The following is a 7029-nucleotide window of genomic DNA, read 5'->3' on the forward strand; positions in this document are numbered from 1 at the left end:
AAGTAGACAGCCCACTCTTTGTGGTCTGGGTAGTCTCAGTCGGTCCCCTTCTGGTAGCCTTCCTAGGTGCATGGCTATCTGAGGATATCTATGTGCTAGCCCAGGGACTGCTCCCCTTCCTAGGGTTTTTAAGTAGCGGTCTCCCTGAGCCCTTGCCTAGAGTGTGCTATCTCCCCTGCTAGGGTTGTAAGTAGATAGCCCACTCTTGTGGCCTCATAGGAGGGCTTACTGGGATTTTTCAGGCTAGCTGTGTGGGACCAGCTGTGGATAGCTCGGTGATTGCTCCCCTCCTTAGGGTTTTAAGTTGTGGTCTCCTTGAGCCCTACCTAGACAGTGCTGTCTCCCCTGCTAGGGTTGCAAATAGACAGCCCACTCTTTGTGGTCTGGGTAGTCTCAGTCGGTCCCCTCCTGTTCTACTATTCCTAAAATCCATGTTTATGGTAAGCGTACACGCTAGCTTCTCTGTGCTTTCTAAAATCCACATTGTGGTAAGTGTGCACGCTAGGCACCCTGAGCACTTTTCTAAAATCCTGTATGGTATGGGTTACACACATGACTTTGTTCCCATTCTCTGAGTTCTCCTTGGGCCCCACTCCATTTATGTATCTCTGGCGATACTTCTGAACAGGGCTTCCTCTCGTTAAGAGAGTCATTCTTAGGTACATGGCTATCTGAGGATATCAATGTGCTAGCTTAGGGACTGCTCCCCCTTCTTGGGGTTTTAAGTAGCAGTCTCCCTGAGCCTGACGTTCTTTATACTGAATCATAAACATACAGCACGACTAATTTAAACCAGTTCCAGAGCTAATGATTCTTATGAGCCAGTTCTTTATAGTGAATCATAAACCTACACTGTAACCAGTTAAGTCTGATTCCTGAGCTAATGGCTCTTATAAGCGGGTTCGTTTTTTGGTGAATCAAAAGCATAAAGTGTGAATAGCCAAATACGATTCTTGGGCTAATGATTCTCATGAGGTGATTATTTTTAGTGAATCAATAATATTTCGTAACGAGGTAAGTCTGATTCCTGAGAATGACTCTTATGAGCTTATCAGTGAATCAAAAATATGTATGAATCAATTGGAGTATTTTCTCTATCAATCTGACTGACATCCTGACTCACTTTTGGCTAAATCCGATTCCCAGGCTAATGACTCTTGGTTCTCTTTAGTGAATCAAAAAAAAAAAAACAGCGTGACCAGTTAAGTCTGATTCCTGAGAAAGACTCTTATGAGCTTATTAGTGAATTGAAAACAGTTATGAATCAACTGGAGCAGCTTCTCTATTAATCTGACTCAATTCCTGAACCTCAAGTGATTAATTTTGTCCTGTTCTACTCCATTAATCAAGAAGTCATACTGTTTTATGTTGGCCATCATGTTTGTATTCGTGTTCATAGGATTTATTTTCTGCTTCATTTTCTCATTTAGACCTTTCACCTCAAAGAAAGCAGTTCCACACCAGATCTCTCGGTATTTAAAACTCTCCTCACCTTTAATCTGTCTTTTAGTGTCTTTAGACCCTGAGATAGTGCCACTAAAAGCAGCTGCAGCTTCAGGCCTCCTGCATTCGGATGTTTAAATGACTGCATAGATTTTCCATTAATGGTAATGCAACCTGGGGAAACAGAGGACTGTTTCGACAGAGCTGCCTGTTAAATTATGTAATGTTGCTTAAGGCTTACACTATAACAGTAGCATGCCGTATTTTCAGAGTACTTGTATTTGTGCTTTTGTTCATAGGTGCTCTTTATGAAAGCAGTGCTAATTTTTACCCATTAGATTGATTTTTTTAAATTACGCTGTAGATGGGTTCCTGTATGTAGGGAAAACTAATGAGAATCCATGTGCCTGGAGCAGATGATACAAAATTATTTTGTTCTAAACAGACTACACATCCACTTTTACAGCGTGATAACTTGAAATACACAAAGTATGTTTGTGTCTTTCTGGAACATTTTCAGAACACCCTGCTTTGCTGATAACCAAATTATCTTGCAGCCAAGGACAAAAAGTTGGAAAACAGAGTACATTTTTGGATTTGAAATATGATGGTGCTATTTTGAATCATTCTGTGTTGTATATTTTGTTTTGTTTTACAAACACAGTAATTTCTTGCTCTTATTATTATTTTTTTTTGCTTGCTCTGTATTGAGCTCGAAGGACAAGACAAAAAGCTAATTCTATAATTTAGTTTTGTTTTCAAATTTTAATGCCACAGCAATGATGGAAATTAACATAAAACACTATCTTTAAGGGTCTTTTTGTTATCAGACAGTGATATTGTTAACTAAAACTTAAAAAAAAAAAAAACATTTAAAAAAGTTGAAATAAAAAAAATTATTAGATGAAAAAAAATAATGCAAAAATGTTGCATTTTCAGCTAACTGAAAAAAAATTAAAATAAATAAATTGACGTTTAAAAAGTACAAAAACTAAAATTGTAATAAAAAAAAATAAAAAAATAGAAACCCCAAAACCCAAAATGAATAACAGTGACAGAAGCACATAACAAAATTACAAAAACACTTACTAAAATGTAAATTGAAAATATAAAAATAAAATATAATTCAAATATTAATAGACACTAATAAAAAATTCCAAAAATACAGCTACACTGGACACAGGCATCTTGCATCTTACAGTATGTAAAAGTAAATCACATACCTTACAAAGATCAAACCACAAGCAAAATGGATCAAATACTGTATCTGTTCACTCGGATCACTTATTCAGCTGGGAGGGATTATGCCTCCAGATCTTATCATAACAAAGATGTCTTTTCTAATAACAAGAAGCTAGAAGATGTGTGTCAGTTTTCACAGATTTGTTTTCTTTGAATACAAGGCTGTATGTATCTAAAATGTATGTGATAATACTCTTTTTGACCCAATGATATTGAAGGAATGCAAAGTGGAAGCTGATGGGATGTTATAGAGGTAGAGAGTCAGAAGACAGTTTGAGATCCTCTGAAGTTTGATTAGCGTTCTGAGCAAGAAACCCTAGAGCCGTCATGCGATAAGATGGTGAAAAGGTGAAAGTAGCCGCAAGGGATGATTCATCTCCTGACAACTTACACCTTCCAAAAAAACAAAATAAAAAGTTTTTTTTTTTTTTTGGTCTTTTTGGGGAAATCAAAGCAGACTGTCATCTCGTGATTCAGGTTGTGATGGGGTGAGAGTGGATAGAGAATTCATGTGCAGACCAATTGGAAATCTGCTCTTCCTCTTGTTCCCATTTGATTCTTCAGTTTATTTATGATCCTTGTGAGTACAAACTATTTATCTCTGGAATATATCCTAATAAATGCAAAAATGCAAAAAGGTGCCTGCACACTGTTATAATTAAAGAGAAAAACACTGAATGCAAGAGAAAAGCCACTGCTTTACTGAAAAGGTGGCAAAAGTTTCAGTCACATGTGGGCTTTCTTAATACCTGTTTATAATACTTAATACAAGAAGCCACATGATTACATTGGTCACATGATGAGGTCACAGGGCAACACAATCATAGTATATCATCAGTTTCATAAATCTGGAACACTTTTAAATTATATTAAAGTTCAAATAACAAATGGCCTAACATTTTATTTTTGTTCATTGCATGCAATGACCTCTACGAGCATAGAAGATTTTCAGTTCTTAATTTTCAATAAACAGTGTTGAAATGAAAAGAGTATGACGGTGGGTTCTGATGATCTTTAGGGTTTGGGAGAAAATAAACAGGCCCTTTAGCATGGCTGTACCCTACACCTCATGGAAAAGCTGTGTAGATATTCAAAAACCTCAAGTGGAGCGATTCCAGGCTATTCAATTGCAGACTTCATCAGCCCTCAAAATGGTATTATAATTTATGGAACAACTTTTCTTTTTCAGCTAAGTACCTTTTTGCAGCCAACATGCTTAAAAAGCATTTTGACAACTTTAGAGTTCAGGGAGTTTTGTGGGAAGTTTGTGAGTCCCCAAAGGACTGTCAAAGCATACCTGAAAGATTAGCTTGAAACAAAGCAGATAGCTTTCACCAAATTCTTTCAGATAAGCAACTTGTTTAAACCCTTTTGGAGAGGTCAAACCAATAGAGGAGCCATAAACAAACACTCACACTATGCACGTATACTGAAGTTTACAGAGCCCTGGGCATCAGAGGAAAAAATAAAAACTTTTTGAAGTTGCAGTGGGAGGAGATGTATAGTGTGCTGTCTATTTACCCCTTCTGTCCACAGGACACAAAAACCCTGAAATACTATTCTCTCAAGCTGTGATAACGCTTGATGGGACTGTGTGTCTGTGCATGTTATGGAAACTAGTACTTTTACAAAACTATTAGCATGATGGAAAAAACATTTGACAGAAATACAAAAGAATAAAAGCACTGCTAATGCTCAAATGATTTTCTTTTAGAATGTGGTGTAGGAACTGACACAGTAATTAACATACCATTTGGTTTTGTAAGCCAGAACTTGATGCTGAGCAGTAATTACAATGGAAAAATGTGTTACTTTAATTTTTTTTTTAAACAAAGGAATAGTGGAAGGCAGAATGATACACTGAGATGTTTTAGTTCTCATCAGCTAGTTGTCCTCACTAACAGTTTTGATCTTCCAATTTAAATTTCACTTAAAAAGGTTTTTGCTTATGATTATATAAATATTATTATTTATATAATTTGATAATACTATTTTCAGAAAACTCTATTAGTGTTGTTTGGACAAGATTTGTAAGCATATTGTTAGTCTAGTTAGTATGCTATCACTTTTCTTAGTATCTGTGATTTTAAAAAGCTAGTTGCTAGTTGGTACAACACAAGATCATTAGTATGGCAAACAAAAGTTGAAAATGCAACCAAATTAACCAAAACATATTACAGTTTACATGTTTAATGCACAATATTAGACCCAACACTCTTCCTCTTCTCACTGTCTTTCTTCTTTTTCTCTCCCCAGCTCTTTACTTTCCCTGCTCTGATGATTTTCTTTTTCTTATGATTTTTAGAAGAAATGACTCCTGTTTTTCACTGACAGCTCTATATTGCTGATAGACAGAACAATTTCATCCAGGAGTATACCTGTTTTTTATTTTATTTTTTTGAACAGGACATCAATGACAGTCCTGGCTCACTTGATATCCTAGGAAAGATAAAACATGACCACAGGGGGGCAAAAAGTTTGGTTTAAATCCAATATTTTTTATATGCTAAATATTCATAAGTTTGGGTGAAAATTTTATTTTTATTTTTTATTGTTTGGAAGAAATTAACACTCAAAAAATCCTGAAAAAAAAAATTAATAATAAGATTTATTTTTTTCAATCTTAATAATATATTAAAATAATTTCTGAAGGATCATGTGACACTGAAGACTCGAGTATGGCTGCTGAAATTCAGCTTTGTCATCACATGAATAAATTACTTTTTTTAAATATATTAAAATATAAAACAGTTGTTTCAGACTGCAATAATACTTCACAATATTATTGTTTTACCATTATATTATGTTATGTTATCAGTTTGAATGGGCATGATGCTTTTGATTTTGTCCATTTTTAGTTTTCATCTTTTTTCATCAATTTGTCATTTTTATATGACATAAAGACTGTTTAGAATTAAATTGAATATTTTTGCTAGGTGTTTTTGTAGAACTGGATGCATTGTGCAATATGTGTGAAAGAAACAAAAAGTGATTGATTGGCTTTGCAACACAAATGTAATAGATTCAGCAGCAGTGCAAACTAATTTAGGACTCGCAGGCTTCAGTTTGCAAATGTGTTAAATAAATTCAGACACAAACAAATATGAAAAATTATGTCTGAATTCTGAAACTTTCTAAAGGTTATGAAGGTGGAGATGTCTAGTGGTTACATACAGAATGCTCATGAAAAGGTTTCATTTGTGATAATTCTTTGAAAATTACAACTATTTCTTCCTAGAGCCACATAGTCTAGTTAGCATTTGTTCTGTATGCTCTTGTGTGGGAGCGTGATACAAGTGAAACATTTAATTAGTCCACAGTCCCTTATTAGAGAACTGCTACAGTGTGAAACTGACATGCAGGACTGATATAAAAAGTCTTTCTTTGTTCGAAGTGTGATTTTGACTAGCTTGGAGTAATTTTTATGATTTATTAAATTGTTTAGAAAAGTTTGGTTCCACTTTACCAGACACCCTGATTCTGTTCTTTTTCAGACATTCTGTTGTAGATTTGCTGGTGTGCTTGGGATCATTGTCCTGTTGTATGACCCAATTTCAGTCAAGCTTTAGCTGTCATACAAAAGGCCTCACATTAAACTCTAAAATACTTTCGGTATCCAGAGGAGCTCATGGTTGACTCAATGACTACAAGGTGCAGGTGCTACAAAACAAGCCCAATTTATCACCCTTCCACCAGCGCCTGAATTGTCAAATATGTGGTGTTTGTGCTGATAGGCTGTTTTGGTTTTCGCCAAACATGGTGCTGTGCATTATGGCCAAGCATCTCCACTTTGGTCTCATCTGTCTAAAGGACATTGTTCCAGAAGTTTTGTGGTGTGTTCAGATGAAACTTTAACACTTTCAAACAAACCATATTTGTACAGTCTTTTTCTAATTGTACTAACATTTAACATGCTAACTGATGCTTGTAGAGTCTGAGAATTTGCTGGGACATCCACTCCTGGGCAGGTAAACAGCTGTCTTGAATGTTTTCCACTTGTCAATAGTCTTCTTCACTGTAAAATGGACTTCAAAGTGTATGGAAATGGCTTTGGTAAATACATAATCATATTCCAAAAATGTAGTACCTGTAAATAGATTACATTACATTTTAAAATGCTTGTAATCAGATTATAGTTACTTTTTATGGATAACATTATGATATATTATTCACTAGCGGCAGTAAATTATTCATAATTGATTGATTCTGGAAGTCTGGACAAAAATATTTAAAACCCGGAAGACTTTTAAATGTCATTGTCAAATGTCATAAATGCATGTCATTGTTGTGTTCATGTTTATCAATGTGTGTTTAATGCAGGGATTTTCAAAAGATTTTGTCGCC

Source organism: Sinocyclocheilus anshuiensis, unplaced genomic scaffold (genome assembly GCF_001515605.1).
Source record: "Sinocyclocheilus anshuiensis isolate Anshui unplaced genomic scaffold, SAMN03320099.WGS_v1.1 scaffold1215, whole genome shotgun sequence".
NCBI lineage: Eukaryota > Metazoa > Chordata > Actinopteri > Cypriniformes > Cyprinidae > Sinocyclocheilus > Sinocyclocheilus anshuiensis.